The sequence below is a fragment of the Oryx dammah genome, unplaced genomic scaffold (genome assembly GCF_014754425.2).
Source record: "Oryx dammah isolate SB20612 unplaced genomic scaffold, SCBI_Odam_1.1 HiC_scaffold_1, whole genome shotgun sequence".
Lineage (NCBI taxonomy): Eukaryota > Metazoa > Chordata > Mammalia > Artiodactyla > Bovidae > Oryx > Oryx dammah.
Genome location: NW_024070185.1, coordinates 43238596 through 43259737, shown reverse-complemented (window position 1 = coordinate 43259737; position 21142 = coordinate 43238596). Strand labels below are relative to the sequence as shown.

The 21142-nt window shown below is 40.7% G+C and overlaps 1 protein-coding gene across 2 annotated transcripts in view; it reads left to right on the top strand.

Moving 5' to 3' along the window:
• Positions 1–21142, top strand: part of KANK1 (KN motif and ankyrin repeat domains 1) — a 212828-nt gene that overhangs the window by 66747 nt on the left and 124939 nt on the right. For both annotated transcript variants that reach the window (XM_040247495.1, XM_040247648.1), the window contains exon 2: positions 7686–7811. The gene's annotated coding sequence lies outside the window, so the exon portion shown is untranslated. The remainder of the gene's footprint in view (positions 1–7685; positions 7812–21142) is intronic.

Below are 21142 nucleotides of genomic sequence, written 5' to 3'. Positions count from 1 at the left end.
GATGTTTATGGGAGAAATTATTCCAGACCCTACCAGTTCTCTGTCAGAAAACATAATATTCTGACAACCATTTTCTCTCACCTATGTATATAATATTTAATTTTATTGAAATGTTGACCCGAGCTATGCTAAAAATTTCATCTTTAAGATATCAAGCCTATGCAAAGGGTGGACCCTGAGAGCAGAGCACACTCATAACTCTTAGAGTTTTACTGTTACATCTTGATTTAATAAAATGTCTACTGCTGAAAATAAGAAATATTGATCATATATAGGTTTGAATATGTATTTTTTTTAATGTATTCAAGTATTGAGCCTGCAAGCCTGGAAAAATTCAGTGAGGTACAATGTGGCAGAGGAGAAACACTGAGATGGAGGGATGAGCGATCTAGTCAGTGAGGAGGTGTTCCTAGTTGAGGGCCTGGACTGTTCGCTGCCGCCTGCCCCCTCCACACCCCCACCCCACCCTGGGTCTACTTCCCTCTGGTCTGATTCAGTGCTCATCCAGCATGCCCCACTGTCAGCTTGATAACATGGTAACAGGGAAAGAATGGTATTCAGTTGGGAATTTTCGACTACAAGGAGTAAAACTGACTTAGGAAGCATTCTATCAGGATACAGAAGTACTCCAAAGAATCCAGGATCCTCAGAGACAAGCTGGAATCGAAAACAAGAAAGCACAAGGAATTTGGAAGACTGTTGGCTCTATTGCCCTCAGCTTCACCGTTCTGCTATAGACCAGCTCTGTCTGTGGTGCTGTTCACAGATCCACCTGCCTCCAGAGACTGGCTGGCAGCTCCTCAGCCCCCATTTCCAAGCCCCAGAGGAGAACAGTTTTTCCCAGCCTGGGTCTGATGTCTTTAGGTGGTCCAGTGATCCATGGCTGGTGATGTGTGTATGCACTGGGAAACAACATGGGAGGCCCACCTCTGACCCTGTGGCTGGCTCAGAACATACCAGAGAAGGGAGTAGTTTGCGTAGAGGGGACAAAAGCATTCCCCCACACACATACCATTAACATATTGCTGTGGGTTTATTCATTAACCCCACTCTGGGGGAGTAATTATCTTTGGCTTCAAGAAAATCTGGATATTGGACCTAAAAAACCTTGGGCCAGACTCTGAATCAGGATCATGAATTGTAGTGAATTTTCCAAAGTGACTACACTCCCTGAGGCCTCATGGCTATCAGCAGCAGATGCCTCTGGAGCCCCCTATCTCTGTTAGTGCAGACCCTTTAAACAGCAGGGGTGCTGAGCAAGGCCAGATGTTCTTGGTGGAATGCCTGCATAAAGCAAAAGCCTCATGAATCTCGAAAAGCCTTCTTTATTCTGAATAACATTCTGATCCACTGGTGGAAGCCAACGAAGTAAAACTAATATTATCAGAAAAACATGTAGGTTACTAGATGTTAACCCTTCTTCCTCATTTCCTCGCTCAGTTGTTAATTTGATTAGTCCACATACTTAAGAGTACAAGAAATAGTGCATTTTCCTGAATCCAGTTAGTTTTGACTGTAAGCTTCTGCTCCCTTAAGTTAGCAGGAAAGTAACCTTCATTAGACTTTAATCTCTTTCCTACACCACTCTCCCAGGGTTGTGCCAAGGTTCCAGATTCTTACTATAATTCATGAGGTCAGGAAAGCACCCTGGGTCATCTATTGAGACTGGTCCCTGCTGCTTCTGGGCCATGTTTGAGGCTGAGGAGAATGCTTTGTCACAGCTGGGAGACTACGCTCAGCATCTGGTCAGGCTTGGGCAGCTCTGGCACATCTGAGGATGCTGCCAGGGAATAGGTATGTTCCTCTGCTGATCTGAGTCCCACAGTCTTTCTCCTCCAAGAAGCTCCTCTTAATATGAAGGGAGATGGTGGTGGTGGTGGTGTTTCTCTCTTCTCAATCCCTTTTTTCCTTAAGGAAGCCCAAGCACAGCCTCCCTGAAGCAGGGAAGCCAGAGCGCCCTCCTCATGTGAATGAGGAGCATTCGGAGGAAAAACACTGAGGACACCTCATGCCCCAGAGGCAATGACCCTCCAGGTGCTGGCTGCGGAAGACAGTATGGTGGCTCTGCCTCCCCTCCCGCCGCTCAGGAGAGCCGCCTGTGGGCACAGCCCCACTCCGAGGCATCACCTGCTCTTCCTCATGGTTGCTAACGTATGGGTGCTGTGAGTGAGTGAGTGAAGGCGCTCAGTCGTGTCCGACTCTTTGCAACTCCATAGACTGTAGCCTACAAGGCTCCTCTGTCCATGGGATTTTCCAGGCAAGAATACTGGAGTGGGTTGCCATTTCCTTCTCCAGGGGATCATCCTGACCCAGGGATTGAACCCAGTTCTCTTGTGTCTTCTGCCACTGCGCCACCTGGGAAGCCCAGTGCCAAGTCGCTTCAGTCCTGTCCAACTCTGTGTGACCCCATGGACTGTAGCCTGCCAGGCTTCTCTGTCCATGGGGTCCTCCAGGCAGGAGCCCTGGAGTAGGTTGCCACGCCCTGCTTCAGGGCATCTTCCCAACCCAGGGGTTGAAACCGAGTCTCTTATGTCCTTCATTGGCAGGCAGGTTCTCTACCATTGGTGCCACCTGGGAAAACCAGAATAGCCTTCAAATTAGTGAGCATTTCTATAAATCTTTAGTGGATTTATAAAAGGGTGGGGGAAAGATCCCCTTTTCGGGCAGTGGGTAATTTAGTTCTGTTAATATGCCTTCAGAGAAACTTGTCTCCCTGGCTCACATATATGTACTTTTGTCCTCAGAGTTCTCAGTGACTAGACTAATTGTGAGTGCATCCAATTTCAGTGATCATATGCTTTCCTTTTGCCATTATTTTAGACACTGCTTTGGCCACAGCACAACTAATGCATTAAAAAATAAAAATATTTTGGAAGGATATACTTAAGATTAAATCAAGGGGAATGCCATAGAAAATGGCAAAGCTTGCATAAAGCATTAATGAAAAATATGTGGTCTTGAGCAATCAGTATGTTACATAGAATCTGTGAATGCCTCCTCATCTAAAATTTCAGTACAAGCTGTCCATAAAATATTTATACCGCACAGTGCTGCTTTCACCCTGACAAAAGCATAGCTTCAGGTGTATGCTGTTACTACAGACATCACTAACGTATAAGCAACTGAAGCACCTTTAAGAGTGTTTACAATGTTAGAAAGTGAAGTGTGTGTCACGGGGTTCAGTTAGTAGTAACTGAAGAAATGGCTTTAGTTCCTAAACAGAATTGTTTATTTTGTTGCCAGATGGCACTTATTAGTAAAGACACATCATAGAGGAAGGAGAAGAGAGGTTACTAATATGAAATTTAAAAGAATAGATGCTGCAGAAGCTAGTAACCTGGTTTACTGTTGGTACAGGGGCTGGAGTAGTTCCTGAGATGACTTAAGAAATGTTATTAAAAATACAGCTGAGAATAATTCTGTTATCAACTCTTTTTTTTTTTAGCATCAGTGTAAAGCTCGTTTGTTAAGTAAATATCTGATTATAACTTTACTAACTATACATGCTTAATTCATCTCATCTGTAAAAGAGGAATGATAACATTTGCCTAATGGGCTCATTATAAGAATCAAAAGAAAAAGGCACCTTAGTAAAGGTTTGGCAAGAAATAGCGTTTTTTGAGTTTATGTTTGTTTTAACAATAATTGCTTCCATTCATGACTTTACCTGCATTTTCTTTAATTCTTGAAGTAGACCAGTGAACTGGTCTACCGTTTTAGAGATAAAGTTAAAAACTGAAACTATTTGCAACACTTATGTCAAAGTTCATGCATAGTATCCTCATATAAGGATACCTCTGTATCCTGTGATAGAGATCCTTTCTGGTTCAGAGAGGCTAGAATTGGTTTTGTTCCTGATACCCAAAGGTTCCCAATTAGTATACCATCTTCTCTGCATTATTAAAGTGCCAAGCTAATAATATCCTTCATAGATGAAGAGATGCTACAAGTAAATAAGGTGGACACTGTAGCAGGAAAACAAAGGACATATACGAGAAGTGCAAAAAAGTAAAAAAATGTTCAACCTCAGAGATATGTTAATAATAGGGAACTTATGGAATCTGTAAGATAGGGTAATTTAAAAATTAATACTACCCATGTTTAGAAGGAGTATAGAAAAGTATACCACTTATCTGCTACTCAGTGTACCGCTCCAGAGAAGGCAATGGCACCCCGCTCCAGTACTCTTGCCTGGAAAATCCCTTGGACGGAGGAGCCTGGTAGGCTACAGTCCATGGGGTCACTAAGAGTTGGACACGACTGAGCGACTTCACTTTCACTTTTCACTTTCCTGCATTGGAGAAGGACATGGCAACCCACTCCAGTGTTCTTGCCTGGAGAATCCCAGGGATGAGGGAGCCTGGTGGGCTGCCATATGTGGGGTCGCACAGAGTTGGACACGACTGAAGCGACTTAACAGCAGCAGCAGCATATATCACTCAAACACATATTGAATGGAACATTCTATAGGACAAGCTATCAATAATATCAAATGCATATTTTTTCCTATGTTTGACCCATGACTTTCTCCCTAGCAAGTACTTAGTGGTGTGTTGGAGGATATCCATCTTAGTATTATCTACATATTAAAAAACTGAAAAAAAAAAATTGAAAGTGACTTAAATGCTTCAGGGAGGTTTATTAAAATTGATGATGTACATTCATTAAAACTGAAGGCATAAGAGGCTAATAAGTGACACAACACTTCCATCAGTATAAAAATAAATGGGAAAAGCAGGTTACAAAATAATGCCTAGAATTCACTTTTAATAAAAATTTAATATGCTTACACATTTATTTATTATGTTTATGAATGTGACATCATCATAACAGAAGGAGAGTAAAAAATGCTAATTGTGCTTAAATTTTCTTTGTTATTCGTATTTGATTTTTATAAACTTTTGGTAAAGACCCTTAAAGAAAGAAGAAATATTTAAAGTTATCTTTTTGACAAATCAGCATATATTATGTAAGTTACCCAAACGTAAGTCATATGATATCTGACCTGAATCTGGAGTTTTGATGTGTTGATCTGATACATTTCAGTGTATCTGATACATTTCCTTTTCTTTGTTAAATGAATAACTATCGTTTATAATAGGAATATATAATTTAGACATTCAGACTTGATAGCATATAGCTGTTGAATGGTTCTATAATGTTTCTTAGAGAACCAAAATCAGGCACACAAGAGTGGTGTCAGGAGAGAGAGGCTGGAAGGATTTGCATTAAATTATTTTCAGTAGCCAAGCTCTGTGTATATGGAAAGGCATAGAGCAAGGAAATAAGAATGAGAGTTTTTATCAGACTGTTAAGTAAACTTCAGGGTAGAAAATGACCGCCCTAACCCCTTGGGCTTGATAACCACAGTTCTTGACAGGAAAGTCTCTCCTTGTCTCCATTTGCTCACCCAGCTTCTTCTCAGTCCTTTTCAGTCTGCATCCTGGACCAGCCCTATTGAAAACTGTCCTCAGGGGTTCTCAGTGACCTCCCTAGTAATTGTTATATCCAGGGACATCTTGTTAGTCTCCACACACAGCATTTGAGGTCACTTGTCTTTCTTTGAGTTGATATGCCTCTCTACCCTCACAGTTATTCTCCTGCCTCTGTACCCATTCTGTCTTTTTCATTGGCTCATCTTCCTCTGTCTCTCTTGAACCTTCATTGTGTCTTCTAATTCCCCTTAGAAGCTTCATTTTCCTGGTGCTTCATCTTTTTTGAGGTAAAAGTTTAGCAGCTAGTCTTTCCTCACTGTGAGTCATTCCTGCTGCTGGTAAGAGTTTGAGTCATAAAATGGCTTTTGGAATTAAAATATGTTTCCTTGGACTCAAAATCTACAGACACTGGAGACACTTAGAGGTCATCTCTGGCTCTACGAAAAGACCCCAGGTTGCCTATTAATGGTCTACTTACTGATGACGGAATAAGCTCCTTCCATACAACAAAAATAGTGGAATTAATAAGAGAATCTTAGGTCAAGGCACAAAGGCTTATAAATTTCAACGAGCATTTGTAGAGATGATGCCAAAAAAAAAAAAATACCAGATTTATAAAAGCTTTGATGGAGTCCATGCCAAAATGAAAAACAAGTTTAAAAAATCAAAATAGTCACTTTCCAGTTGGAGAGCTAAGCTCAATAAACTCAAAACAATGGCCAGTTCCACTGAGAAACTGGGAGGGTTAAATTATCTGGAAGGTGGCATCTCTGAGTCTGTGAACCTGAGATGGGCTTCACAGAGGGAATAAGAAAAGCTGTGTCCTGTGTGGGGAATGATAGTTGCACAAGCAGGGCATAGGAGTATGTGTTCTTTGAAACGTAACAAGACTTACCTGCCTAGGACAGAAGGTGTTTGTTGGAAGCTGGAAGAAGATAAGATAAAGTAGAGCCAGATTATGAAGGAACCTGAAAGCCAGCAAAGGAGTTTACATTTAATGGAAGAGAAATGTATTACGACTGTGGATATAAGAGATGTGGATGTAATAGAATGCTCGATTTGGAGATGAGAAGAACAGAGGCCTTCAGAGTTGGAGGTATCCTGTAAGGTGGGGTGGGGTGACTAATATTTGCTGTACATGCTGCGTGTCAGGTGCAAGGCTGCATAGTTCTTATTCTTACAGCAACTTTAGAGGTAGATGATACCATCCCCATTTTATATATAATAAATGAGCTCTGAGGAGATACAATGTGTCTGAGTTTTTAGAGTACTTAGGCCAGAATTGAACACGTCTGACTTCAAAGCACAGTGAGGATGGAGAATGTTGAAATCAGTTCCTGATTTTACACTCAGGAAAACTGAGACCCAGAAGATAGGGGACTATCCAAGGTTGCCCAAGTAATGGAATGAAAGCAGCTGGGCAGGTAGTGATCTGCAGAGAGAGGCCAGGTTAGAGGCTGCTGTTGTAAACAGGTGGGGGTGCCACAGAATTTGGTACTAGTGGAGGCATGTTTTATTGTTATTTCGTCACTCAGTCATATCCAGATCTTTCGTGATCCCATGGACTGTAGCCCGCCAGGGCTCTCTGTCCTTGGGATTTTCCAGGCAAGAATACTGGAGTGGGTTGCCATTTCCTTCTTCAGGGCATCATCCCGACTCAGGGACCAAATCCGCATCTTCTGCCTTGGCAGGCAGATTCTTTCCCGTTGAGGTACCAGGCATAGGAGTAAACGAATAGAGAGCAGCGGGACATTGAAGGGAAAGTGGGGGTGGACTGATGCTGGCATGGCCAGTGATGGAGGGGATGACACGAAAGCAGTCCCAGGGTTTTAATCCAGGGGAACTGCGGTTCACAGTGAAGATCCTCAGCGGAGCTGATTTTCAGAGAAAGGCATGTATTTCTTATGGGCTAGTCTGATTCTGAAATGACAGATACCAAATATAAAAAGTGATGGTATTTGTGAGCTGATTTATGTACATATTGATGGATACATGAAGAGAAGCACATGAAGTAGAAGTGAACTGATGGTGAGACACCCCAAGAACTACTGACTTGCTTTTGCCTAAAGGAAAGGAAGTATGATGATATCCTAGGCTTTCTTACTTCTGGTCGGCCACTTCCACCGGCAACCAGAAAATGCCTTAACCACAATAAACCGCATAGCCGTCTTTAGTAATTGATTCCCCTCTGCTATTGGAAAGGAATATTGCCCCATCACATTTTCCGCAATGAGACTTCTTTTCTTTCAGAATGATTGTCACTGTACTGGATGGACTGCTGAACTATTGAATTACTTCCATCTTTTGACCACACTAAGAAATTGTCCATGGAGTTGAGATATTTATTGCAGTAATTTCTGGCCTTACATTCTTAAGGTAAGGTATACTTTTTTCCCATATAACTATCATGAAGTTGTCATGTTTTTCTTCTTTAACTTTGCTTTTTAAGAGACATTATTCTTTTCTTCTAGCTTTTATGCTCTAATAATCCCTTCAGAGTGCTCTTAATCTGAAAATATATGAGTGCAGAAAAGACTTTTATATAATGAAATATGAGCAAGCTGTTTGAAAAATAAAGGGGGAAATGTATTACTCTTCACATTAAATCAATAAAAGTACCCCATTTCCTTAAACACAATATGCATAGACTGGGTTATACCAGAAAACTTAATAGATTGAAAGGAATATTTATTGTTAAGGCTACTTGAAAAAAATGAGGATACTTAAATGTTAATATATTGCTGGCTTTGTTCAAATAAAGAAAATTTAGAAAATAGAACTTAAAAGAAAAAAATCTGTTACTTCACTGCCAGAGATAACCAGTGTTAAAGTTTTACTACATTATTTATAATACTTGTTTTTACAAATATTTGTAATGGGGTGTGTGTGTGTGTGTCATACGTGTTAACTTGTTATATTTTTGCAAATGAGGAACATTTATCACAGGCTTACTCATGCCAGGCTCTGTACCAACCACTTTATATACATTACTTTATTGATTCTCACAACCCTGTGAGGTTTGTGCTTTTCTTATCCCCATCTGTACACGAGAAAGTTGAGGCTCAGAAAAATTAAATAATTTGCCATGTTCAGAAAACTGGTAAACTTACTCAGAACTTGAACCAGTCAGATGCCAAAGACCATACCAACAGGCTTTTTTACATGCTTTTTTCCCTTGACAACATGCTTTGCTTTCTTTTCTACAGCATCATTTCACATTAGAAGGTGTTCGTTTATATTGGTATATAATGGTTTCTCTACCATTATTGGACATTTACTTGTTCTACCCAGTTTCAGAAACAACATTGTAATAACATCTTTTGTGCACGTCCATGAGTGTCTGTCTAGTGCAGATTGCTGCAAGTGGCATTGCTGAGTCAGCTCACGGTGTGGGAATGAATCCCTCAGGTGTTTGATGTATTCTGCTAGTTGCCTTCTCAACAGGTTGTGGGAGTTTATATTCTCATCAGCAGAATATGGAAGTACCTGATGGCCCTAAGTCCTCAACAACGTAGGTAGTTGGCAAATGAATAATACCATTTGCCTTTTTAGAAGAGTGCAGGCCAGCTCCATCATCTTGTCTCTAATCCTTTAGAGCCTTGGCCTCCTGACTGGTTTCTCTCCCTCCACTGTAGACCTTACTTAGTCATTAAAGGCATTGCAGGACAGTGGGTAAAAGCATGGACTCCAGAGCTAGATGCCTGGGTTCAAATCATGGCAGTATTGCTCTGCCTCAGTTTCCCCATCAACAAGTGGAAAGAATAATAAAGCCTTCTCCTGGGGTGGTGCTTGGGGTTGCAAAGAGGCAGACACAACTGAGCGACTGGTCAGCAGTTTTAGAACAAGTGCATGACTTCTGGTTTGAGCTCAGTAATTGTTGGCTACTGCTGTTGTCTTCCAAAAGTCCATGCTCATGTAACTCTAAAACCATAGATTATATGCAGTTGACCCTTGAACCACATGGGTTTGAACTTCATGGGTGCACAGATTTTTCCAGTAGTAAATACTACTGTATGGTCTGTGGCTAGTTGAACCTGCAGATGTGGAACTCTGGATTCTGAGGAAGGCAGACATGGATGGAGGGCCGACTAAGATTTTTGATTGTGTGGAGGGTTAGCACCCCTAACTCCCATGTTGTTCAAGGGTCAACTGTACTTGTTTTAAATTAAATGTGATCATTACTGAATTAGTAATTCACAGCAGAAACTGCAGATGCTGACATTGTTATTACATGTTAACAGCATGAGCAGCCTGAAGGTCAGGCTCCCTTGATGATGCAGGGTCAGGATATTGAGGGGAGAGAAGTAACAGGAATAACTAGAATGTTAAAGTGCTTTATAAGCTCCCAGAGCACTTTTACATGCATTGTCTTGCTTGATCCTCAAACATAATTGAGGGAGGTGGAGCAGGTATCATTAACCTTGTTTTACAGAGGAAGAAATTGACTTGGAGGAAATAAGAGAGTTGTTCACTTGAGGTCATGGAAGCGGACTCTGGCAGCGTTGAGTGTGTGCTCCAAACCTCTGACTGTAAATCTGTACTCTTGATGCTACAGGACACAGTGATAGGCCGAGGAGGTACAGATGTACACCTGCCCAGGTGTGGAAACATACTGGGAAGGGAAGGAGCAAAGAGGGGTGCCATGGGAGGAGGCAGCAGAGTGGGGTAAGGACATATTGGAAGGAAGTAAGGGACCCAGGGAGGAGGGAAGGGAAGGGGCATGGGTAGTGAGGTCAAGAAGAGAGCAGGAAATTGAAGGCCAGGACTGCAGGACCATGGGCTGGCTGAGGACCTGGCCGGAGGAGGCTCCTTTGCAGCAAGCAGGGAGGAGAGAAGGAAGAAGACAGAGGATAGACACCTCTGTCTTCTAAGGCAAAGGGAATGAGAGCAAAAGTAAGCAAATGGGACCTAATTAAACTATACTGCCTTTGCACAGGAAAGGTAACCATTGGCAAAACGAAAAGACAACCTACTGAAGGGGAGGAAATGTTCACAAATGATGTGACCAATTAGGGATTAATATCCAACATTCATAAACAGTTCATACAACTCAACATCAAGAAGACAACCTGATTAAAAAATGGGCAGAGGACTGGATAGACATTTTTCCAAAGAGGAACTCCGTTGGCCATCAGGCACATGAAAAGATGACCTAACATCACTAATCATCAGGGAAATACAAATCAGAGCCACAGTGAGCTGTCACCTCACACTTGTCAGAATGACTGTCATCAAAAAGAACACAAATCACACATGTTGTTGAGGGTGTGGAGAAAAGGGAACCGTCTTAAGCTGTTGATGTAAATTGATGCGGTCACTGTGAAAAACAATAATGAAGTTTCTCAAAATAAAACTACCATATGACCCAGCAATTCCACTCATGGGTATATAAAAAAATACAAACATCAACCAAAACCATAAATTCAAAAAGATGCTTGTACCCCAGTGTTCACAGCAGAGCATTATTTACATTTGCCAAGATGTGGAAGGAACCTAAATATACATCAACAAATGAATGGATAAAGGTGTTGTGTGTATATATATATACACAATGGAATACTACTCAATTGTAAGAAAAGAATGACGTTTTGCCATTTGCAGCAGTGGTGATGAATTGGAGGGCATTTTGCTAAGGGAAATAAGTCAGACAGAGAAAGGTAAGTATTGCATCAGTTGTGTGAGTAAGTAAATGCATGTGTGCTGAGTCATGTCTGACTCTGTGACCCTGTGGACTGTAGCGACCAGGCTTCTCTGTCCGTGGGATTCCCCAGGTAGGAATACTGCAGTGGGTTGCTGTTTCCTCCTCCAGGGGATCTTCCCGACCCAGGGATCGAACCCATGTCTCCTACGAGGCCTTCCCCGGAGGCTCAGCAGTAGAGAACCTGCCTGACAGCGCAGGAGATGCAGGTTCAATCCCTGGGTCAGGAAGATCCCCTGGAGGAGGAAATGGCAACCCGCTCCAGTACTTTTGCCTATTATGGCAAAGAGTCAGACGTGACTGAGCGACTGAGCACTCGTAGGTGTTAAAAGCCATTATCACCTATATCACTAAAAAATACAGCAAACTGGTGAATATAGCAAAAAAAAAAAAAAAAAGCAGACTCACAGATATAGAGGACAAATTAGTGGTTACTAGAGCAGGGAGGAAGGGCAGTATAGAGGTGAAGGAGTGGGAGGTGCAAACAAAGATACACTTTGTGTGTATACACACAAAGCCTTGTGTATAGTATAGACTACATGGATGTATTGTACAACATGGGGGATAGAACCAATATTAGTAATAACTAAATTAGAGTGTAACCTTTAAAACTTGTATGAAAATCTAAAATTAAAAAAAAAAAGCAAGTGCACAGTCCTACCATCATTAAATCCCTATTTTTCCAGAGGTTTTTCCATGTGTATATGCTGGGAGGGATTGGGGGCAGGAGGAGAAGGGGACCACCGAGGATGAGATGGCTGGATGGCATCACTGACTCGATGGATGCGAGTCTGAATGAACTCCGAGAGTTGGTGATGGACAGGGAGGCCTGGCGTGCTGCGATTCATGGGGTCGCAAAGAGTCGGACATGACTGAGCGACTGAACTGAACTGAACTGATGCTTACATAAAAACTTTAAATACAAATATGCATCCTTGGAAACTTCTCTCCATATCATTGTCATTGCTCCATAATTATTAAAGGTAGATAAAGAGTGTGGTTTAGGACTGTATGTACTTAAAATATCTCCCTCTAGACATGTGTCAGTGCATAGCCTCCTAACTATAATTTGAGGCTACTCTTAATTATCCTTAATATAAAGTCAAGAAAGAGGTTTTTGTTCTATATTACCTTAAAAACAACCAATTTACAATCCACTGACAGTATATAAGTGTTTTCTTTTCCTAGATTCTTCTTAACATTAGATCATAGAATTAAAAAAAAATCTTTTCCAGTTGTATGCACAGGTGAACATTTATCATATGTTTATAAGCCATTTGTATTTCTTCTTTTGTGAATATTCCATTCATGTTCCTTGCTGATTTCTCCAAAGGGACTTTTTCTTTTTGTGTTGCTAACTTTCAAATCTTTTTATTGTAAACTATCTTTAAATGTAAAAAGTATTATAGATCTCTGTCTCCTTTGCCTTTGAATTTTGTACAGTTTTTTTTTAAAGTATTTAATTTTATGTGGTTTGAATCTTTTTTTCTATGGTACCACATAGACTAATTATGAAGCAAGAAAGCCTTGGTTTTGTTCCCTCAAAATCTGTTCTTCACATAGCAGAGTGATCTCTTTTAAATGTAATCACATCTTGACACCGCACCGCCCCCCCACCACCTGCCGCCCCCGGCCTAAGCCAGTTGTGGCATTCTCCTAACCCTGGCCTGCAAGACCTGGCATGATCCAGCTTTGCCTGCTCTCTGACCTCACCTCTGTCATTCAAACTTGAACACCATGTTCCCACCACATTGGCTTTCTTTCAATTCATGGAGCATGTCGACCTCTTTCTTGCTCCCAGGATTCTGCAGGTGCTGTTCCTTTGTTTGGAACATGTGCTTGTACACATACGTGTACTCATGTACCTTCCTTATGGCTGACTCTTCCTCTAGAGAGCCAGTTTCAAGAAGAAGAGCTCCAGAGCATGCTGCTTGGGTTCACTTGCCTCTTCTGTTCACTAGCTCTGCATCCTTGGGCAAGCCGCTTCTCCTTGTCCTCACCTGTAACATGGGAGTCATCATTGTAACAGTACCTAACTCGCCTTGTTGAAGAGGATTAAGTGGGTTAATTCATGCACAGCTCTTAGAAAACTACCTTATTCATAGAGTGAACATGAGTGGGTTATTGTTTAGTTGCTAAGTCATGTCCGACTCTTTGCAACCCTATGGGGCTGTAGCCCACCAGGCTCCTCAGTCCATGGGATTTTCTAGGCAAGAATGCTGGAGTGGGTTGCCATTTCTTTCTCCAGGGGATCTCCCCAACCCAAGAATGGAAACTGTGTCTCTTGCATTGGCAGGTGGATTCTTTACCACTGAACCACCTGGGAAGGCCAAAGCTCAACCTTGCCTGAACAAGAATATGAGTGGTTAGTTGTTGTTGTAGTCCTCCTTCTTCAGGCTCCACCTTAAATTTCACCTGAGACAGAATGTTTTCCAGTTCAACACTGGTCTTTCCCTCTAGTATTCTCAGTGTCATAATTCTGCAGGATTTTCCCCTTTAAGCATGCATCAATATGCAGTTATTTTTCATTTATTTTCTTTTTCTTATTTCCCCCTCTAGCCTCTGACTCCCATCAGGACAGGAATTGCGTCTGTGTGATCTACTGGGTCTCTAATGCTTATTAGCACATAGTGTTTGTAGAATGACTGAATGAATAGCGACATTTCTAACTACAAGATTGCATAGAAATCTACCTGTATTTTCTTATTGTAGTTTTTATGGCTCTGTTTCACATTTAATAATATTTTATGTGTATGAAACTATTTGAAGTATGACTTGAGAAATGAATGCAAATTAATTTTTTTCCTAAAAGAGTAGCCAATTGCAATTTTTGTAATTCTTTTAAAGAGAGGTCCAACCCAAACTATAGTCCTTAGGGACTCTGATGTTGTTTTTTGTTTCTTTCTTTTGTTTTTTTTTTTTCTCCTTGGGTAGTCCTTTTGCAAAAAGTAAATACAGAAACTATTCATTGACTTAAGCCAAATTCCTCCTGAGTATGCTGGCCCACCATCAAGAGGGATGCTCCGAGGGTCACCTACCATGGCCTTATTTCCAAGAGGAAAGAAGACATAATGTTGCCAATTTAGGGACTTGTTCTATTTGCTCAATATCTTACGTTATGAATGTAGTTATCTGAGGAGGCTTTATGAATAGCATAAGAATGAAGAGAAGTGAAAAGCAAGGGAGAGAGGGAAAGGTATATCCAATTAAATACAGAGTTTCAAACAATAGCTAGAAGAGACAAGAATGCCTTCTTCAATGAGCCGTGTTTGATAATAGAAGAAAACAACAAAACGGGAAAAACTTGAGTTTTTTTCAGGAATATTGGAAACATCAAGGGAGCATTCCACCCAAAGATGGACACAATAAAGGATAAAAATGGTAGAGACGTAGTAGATGCTGGGGAGGTCAAGAAGAGATGGAAAGAATACATGGAAGAACTGTATAAAAAAGATCTTAATGAACCAGATTACTGTGATGATGTGGTTAGTCAGCCAGAGCCAGACATTCTGGAGTGGGAAGTCAAGAGGGCCTTAAGAAGCACTGCTGTTAATAAAGCTAGTGGATGTAATGAAATTCCTGCAGAACTATTCAAATCCCTAAAGGAAGATGCCATCAAGGTTTTGCATTCATTATGTCAGCAAATCTGGAAGACCCAGCAGTGGTCACAGGACTGGAAAAGGTCAATCCTCATCCCAGTCCCCAAGAGGGGTAGTACCAAAGAATGTGCTAACCATTGGACAGTTGCACTCATCTCCCATGCTAGTAAGGTCATGCTTAAAATCTTGCATGCTAGGCTTCAGCATTATGTAAACCAAGAACTTCCAGATGTCCAAGTTGGCTTTAGAAAAGGAAGAGGAACTCGAGATCAAATTGTCAACATTCGCTGGATTATAGAAAAAGCAAGGGAATTTCAGAAAAACATCTGTCTTTGTTTCATCGACTGTGCTAAAGCCTTTGTGTAGATCATGACAAATGGTGGAAAGCTCTTAGAGAAATGGCGATACCAGACCATCTTACCTGTCTCCTGAGAAACCTGTATGTGGGTCAAGAAGCAACAGTTAGAACCCTGTATAGAACAACTGATTGGTTCAAGATCGAGAAAGGAGTACAACAGGGCTGCTTGCTGTCACCCTGTTTGTTTAACCTATACGCTGAGCACATGATGAGAAATGCCAGGCTGGATGAGTGATAAGCTGGAATCAAGATAGGTGGGAGAAACATCAACAACCTCAGATGTGTAATTGATACCATTCTAATGGTAGAAAGTGAAGAGGAACTAAAGAGCCTCTTGATGAGGGTGAAGGAGGAGAGTGAAAGAGCTGACTTAAGACTAAATATTGAAAAAAAACTAAGATCATGGCATCCAGCCCCATTACTGCATGGCAAATAGAAGGGGAAAAGGTGAAAGTAGTGACAGATTTCCTCTTCTTAGGCTCCAAAATCACTGAAGATGTAGACTGCAGCCATGAAATCAGAAGACGATTGCTTCTTGGCAGGAAAGCAATGACAAACCTAGACAGCGTTGAAAAGCAGAGACATTACTCTGCTGACAGAGGTCGGTATAGTCAAGGCTATGGTCTTTCCAGTGGTCAAGTACAGTTGTGAGAGTTGGACCATAAAGAAGACAGAATGCCAAATAATTGATGCCTTCGAGTTGTGGTGCTGGAGAAAACTGAAAGTCCCTTGGAGAGCAAGAAGATTAAACTAGTGAATCTTAAGGAAAATCAGTCCTGAATACTTATTGGAAGGACTGATGCTGAAGCTGAAACTCCAGTATTTTGTTCATCTGATGTAAACAGGCGACTCATTGGAAAAGTCCCTAATGCTGGGAAAGATTGAGGGCAGAAGGAGAAGAGGGCATCAGAGATTAAGATGGCTGGATGGCATCACCAATGCAATGAACATGGACTTGGGCAAACTCTGGGAGGTGGTGAGAGACAGGGAGGCCTGGCATGCTGCAGTCCTTGTGGTAGCAAAGAGTCAGACACAACTGGGCTACTGAACAACAACAACAACTTTATGAAACCTGAATTTGTTTTTGGACAATTTTGACAATCTTGAAATTTTGACAGTCATATTTTAGATACTATGTCTACCTTAAAAAAAAATCACCCAACTATTGAAACCTGGAAATTTCAATTTTCCAATGACTAAATTACATTTAGTTAACTGCCTCTTGCAGTTAAATGAGGGACAAAAATGCTTTGGTAGGACATGTATTTTGATTTTTGGTTTCGAAAGATTAGTCACCATTCTTTTTCTTTTTTTAGTCACCATTCTTTTTCTTTTTTTAGTCACCATTCTTTTCCATATTTTAGCTTTTAAAATCAATTACAGAAATAATACATATCCATTAGCATATATTCAAGCCATAAAGCATTTATACAGAAAGAAAAATGACTCTTGCATCCCAGCTTCTGATCCCACACCTTAATATAACCACTGCTGAGTTTATTGTATACCTTTTCTGACTTTTTTAATGCTTACTAAATATATTAGATGTTTATACACACACACATACGCCACTCATATACTTGCATGCTTTTCCTGAAAAATGTCTTAAACCCACTGTCTCCTGCACATCAGTGGGCTTTAAAAACACTTGAACCCTTTGTGTTCTGGCTGGCAGCATCCGAGAGAAGTTACTAGTCAGTATTTTCTCAGAGCTTTAAACACCAAGGCTTACTTAGTTTGTGGGAGTCACTGGATATAATCTTCCAGAGGGTAGGGACTAGGGCACATTTAGGAATGTGGTGTGATCTGATGACACCCATCTCACTACAGAGGAAGGAATGGAGACTTACAGGGAAGCCAATAAAGTAGGAAAGGAAAAAAATTCTTCCGAGTTCATGAGGGTAAACATGTAACTGTTGCACTGAGTTATATAACAAGTAGTTTGATTTCCAGGGAAACAGGATGGCAGATGGCATGCTCTCAGGTTGCAGTTTTTTACAGCCTTGTCTCTCTTCATTCTCTGCTGCCCCCCTACCCTTTTTTTGGTCCATGAGAATAGAAAATAAATTTGAGGCGGAGTAGAGTGGAGAGCAAATTGACTCACTGGGGTATGCCCTTCACACTGGCATTCGAAAGCATGCAAGTTGGCTGCCCCAGGTTCTGATCTATGGCACTGCAGTCCAGAGAACTATAAGGGTTTCTGTAAGTGATGGGGGCTCTGGACTTATGCAGAATTGCACTTGGTGGGGTTTTTCCACAGTGCCCACCTTATTACATTAGAGAGGCAAGTTTCATTGCTTAGGGGACAATTTACAGCAATGGGCTTATCTCCTTGTTTTAGCTCTTTATGTTTTTCTGCCTCTTAATAAAATGTGAAGTCACAAAGCAATTAAATAGTGGTGTAGTTTTCTGGCAGGAGGTGGAGAGTGGCTAACCAGGGGAAAAGGCTAACATGATTGACAGAGGCTGACTGTAAGATTTACATTGAGAATAACTCGTTCTTCAAAACTTTCTTCATTTTCTTGTGGGAATTATGGGGTAAATCATACGCCAGAAGGATGGATGATTAAAAATGTAGGAGTTATGATTTCTTTTTGACTTTGTAAGTCTCTAAATCCTCCACCTTAACACAGAGTTCTCATTTCAAGAACTCTTGATAAAATGATGGGAACCAGTCCTGCCATGGATTGAAGAGAAGCAGAAACACTTTAAAATCTTAAATTGTTAATAAGCTTGAGATTGTTTATATTTTGTAGAATATCTTGAGGTCCAGTGAGCTGAGGTAGAGAAATAACTCAAATCTACAAGTGTAGATATTTTTGAATATTCAAATATATTGAATGGGGTAATAACTATTAATTTCCACAATTTTAGAAATTTGTTGTTGTTCAGTCGCTCAGTCATATTTGACTCTTTGTGACTCCATGGACTGCAGCACACCGGGCTTCCCTGTCCTTCACCGTCTCCCAGAGTTTGCTCAAACTCATGTCCGTTGAGTCAGAGATGCCATCCAACCATCTCATCCTCTGTTGTCCCCTTCTCCTGCCTTCAATCTTTCTAAGCATCAGGGTCTTTTCCAGTGAATTGGCTCCTTGCATCAGGTAGCCAAAGTACTGGAGCTTCAGCTTCGGCATCAGTCCTTCCAGTGACTATTCGGGACTGATTCCCTTTAGGATTGACTGGTTTGGTCTCCTTGCAGTCCAAGGGACTCTCAAGAGTCTTCTCCAACATCACAGTTCAAAAGCATCAATTCTTTGGCACTCAGCCTTCTTTATGGTCCAACTCCGACGTCTGTGCATGACTACTAGAAAAACCATAGTTTTGACTATACAGACCTGCCAGGAGATCAAACCAGTCAATCCTAAAGGAAATCTGTCCTGAACATTCTTTGGAAGGGCTGATGGTGAAGCTGAAACTCCAATACTTTGGCCACCTGATGCAAAGAACTGATTCATTGGAAAAGACCCTGATGCTGAGAAAGATTGAGGGCAGGAGAAGGGGACGACAGAGGATGAGATAGTTGGATAGCATCACCGACTTGATAGACATGAGTTTGAGTCAGCTCCGGGAGTTGGTGATGTACAGGAAAGCCTGGTGTGGTGCAGTCCATGGGGTCACAAAGAATTAGACGTGACTGAGCAACTGAAATGAGCTGAACTGAACTGATACGGACCTTTGTCAGAAAAGTAATGTCTCTGCATTTTAGTACACTGTCTAGGTTTGTCATAGATTTTCTTCCAAGGAGCAAGCATCTTTTAATTTCATGGCTGCAGTCATCATCTGCAGTGATTTTGGAACTCAAGAAAATAAAAGTTAGTCTGTCACTGGTTCCATTGTTTCCCCATCTATTTGCCATGAAGTGATGGAACCAGATGCCATGATCTTAGTTTTCCTAATGGTGAGTTTTAAGCCAACTTTTCACTTTCTATCATCTTCATCAAAAGGCTCTTTAGTTCCTCTTCATTTTCTGCCATAAGGGTGGTGTCATCTGCATATCTGAGGTTATTGATATTTCTCCCAGCAATCTTTAGTAATATTTAATAATGACAGTTAAAATATGGAAAATCTTGAGAAAACTGAAGTACAAGTCTGGAGAGTTAATATTCCGTGTCATTTTTATTCCAGCCTCCTCTAATGTATTAAAAAAAATCTTTTAATTTAGCCACTTTGTATTGATGATAATTTGTTTATTCCAAATTAAGAGAATTGACAAAGATATAAAAGTTCTCATGTCACTCTTTCTTGTTACAGAAACAGTTTGATTTTAAGAAGTTATGAGAAGCTGCCTTCTTGTATCCTAATGATCACATGAAATGGCCATAGCAAATAGCTTAAAGTAAAATGCAGGTGTTGATACCTGTTGAGAAGGGTTAACTAAGAGTTAATTATTGTGACCCAGAAAACAAGTAACTAAAAGGACATTACTTTTTCTGGTGTGAATGCACTCTGTAGGGGATTTCCCACCACAAAAAGAAGAACCAGAGAATCAACTGCAAAGCGATTCTACTGCTGGTTTAGGGTGTTTTTCCAGATAGATAACTAGTGAGAATATTTGTACTGAAAGAATAGGAGAAATGCTGATTTCTAGAACTTGGTAAAATGATAACAAGAAGCTTTTATGCCAAATCAGTTACATCTTTTCCAGGTTCATCCCCAGTGTCCTGTGTCTAAGCTGTGGTTCAGTTTCCTCACCTGTAAAAGAGGGTGGTACTTCTTAGAAGTTCATTGTTGTAGATTGTTTGGAGAGAAGAGAGACTGAAGGCATCCAGGGCGGTCTGTCCTCTCAGCCCTTATCCTAACTTGAACTAGGCTGTGTCTCAGGCAATGGATCATTTCGCTGCCCCAGGGACAGTGCTTACTTACAGTCCATGGTTTTCAGTATGTTTTTTTCTCCCTGGTGACAGTCCTTTATCTAGAGTGTTCCACAGAGAGGCATCTGCGTGCCGAAAATGCCCTTCCACACTGGTATCAGTCTTACTATTCCAGGGTAAAGTAACTCAGTGGCAACTGGTGTTTTAATCTTACCTGTACATTATTTCTAAAGTTGTATTTATTGTTAATGAGATGAAATTCACATAACACCACCAACAAAAAAGGAACCACTTAAAAATGAACAAATCAGTGGCATTTATCACATTCAGAGTGTTATGCAGCAACCATCTCTCTCTAGTTCCAAAGCATTCTACTACCTCAAAAGAAAACCTTAGATGTATTAAGCAGTAACTCCCTGTTCCCTCCTGCCACTGCTCCTGGCAGCCCCTTCCGTGCGGTCTCTATTATGTCATGGTTCTGGATATATCATGTAAGTTATACATTATTTGACCTTATGTGTCTGGCTTTTTTTCACTTAGTGTGTTTTTGAGGTTCATCCAGGTTGTAGCATGTATCAGCCATTTTATGACTGAATAATACATTCTACTGTATGGATATGCCACAGTTTGTTTGTCCATTTACCATTGATGGACATTTGAGTTTTTCTGCCTTTTCATTGTTGTGAGTAACACTGCTGTGAACATGAGTGCATAAGTATTTGAGTCCCTGTTTTCAGTTTTGGGGTATATACCTAGAGGTAGAATTACTCGATTATGTGGTAATTCTGTGTAACTTTTTTGAAAAACTGCCAAAGTGTTTTCTGTAACAGCTGAACCATTTATATTCCCACCAGCAATGCTTAAAGTTCCTATTTCTCTCCATCCTTGCCAACACTTATTTTTCCTTTATTAAAAAAAAATTATAGCCATTTTTAAGATGAAGTGCTAAAATGGTTTCATTATGGTTTTGATGTATATTTCCCTAATAACTAATGATGCTGATCATCTTTTCATGTGCTCCTTGGCCATTATGCATATATTGCATATCTTCTTTGGAGGAGTGTTTATTCAAGTCCTTTGCCCCCATTTAACACTGCATTTTTATTGTTGAGTCATAAGAGTTCTTTTACATTCTGGGTATGAAACCCTTTCCAGATATATAGTTTGCAAATATCTTCTCCCATTCTTTAGGTTGTCTTTTCACTTAAAAAAAATTTATTTTGTATTGGGGTATAACCTGT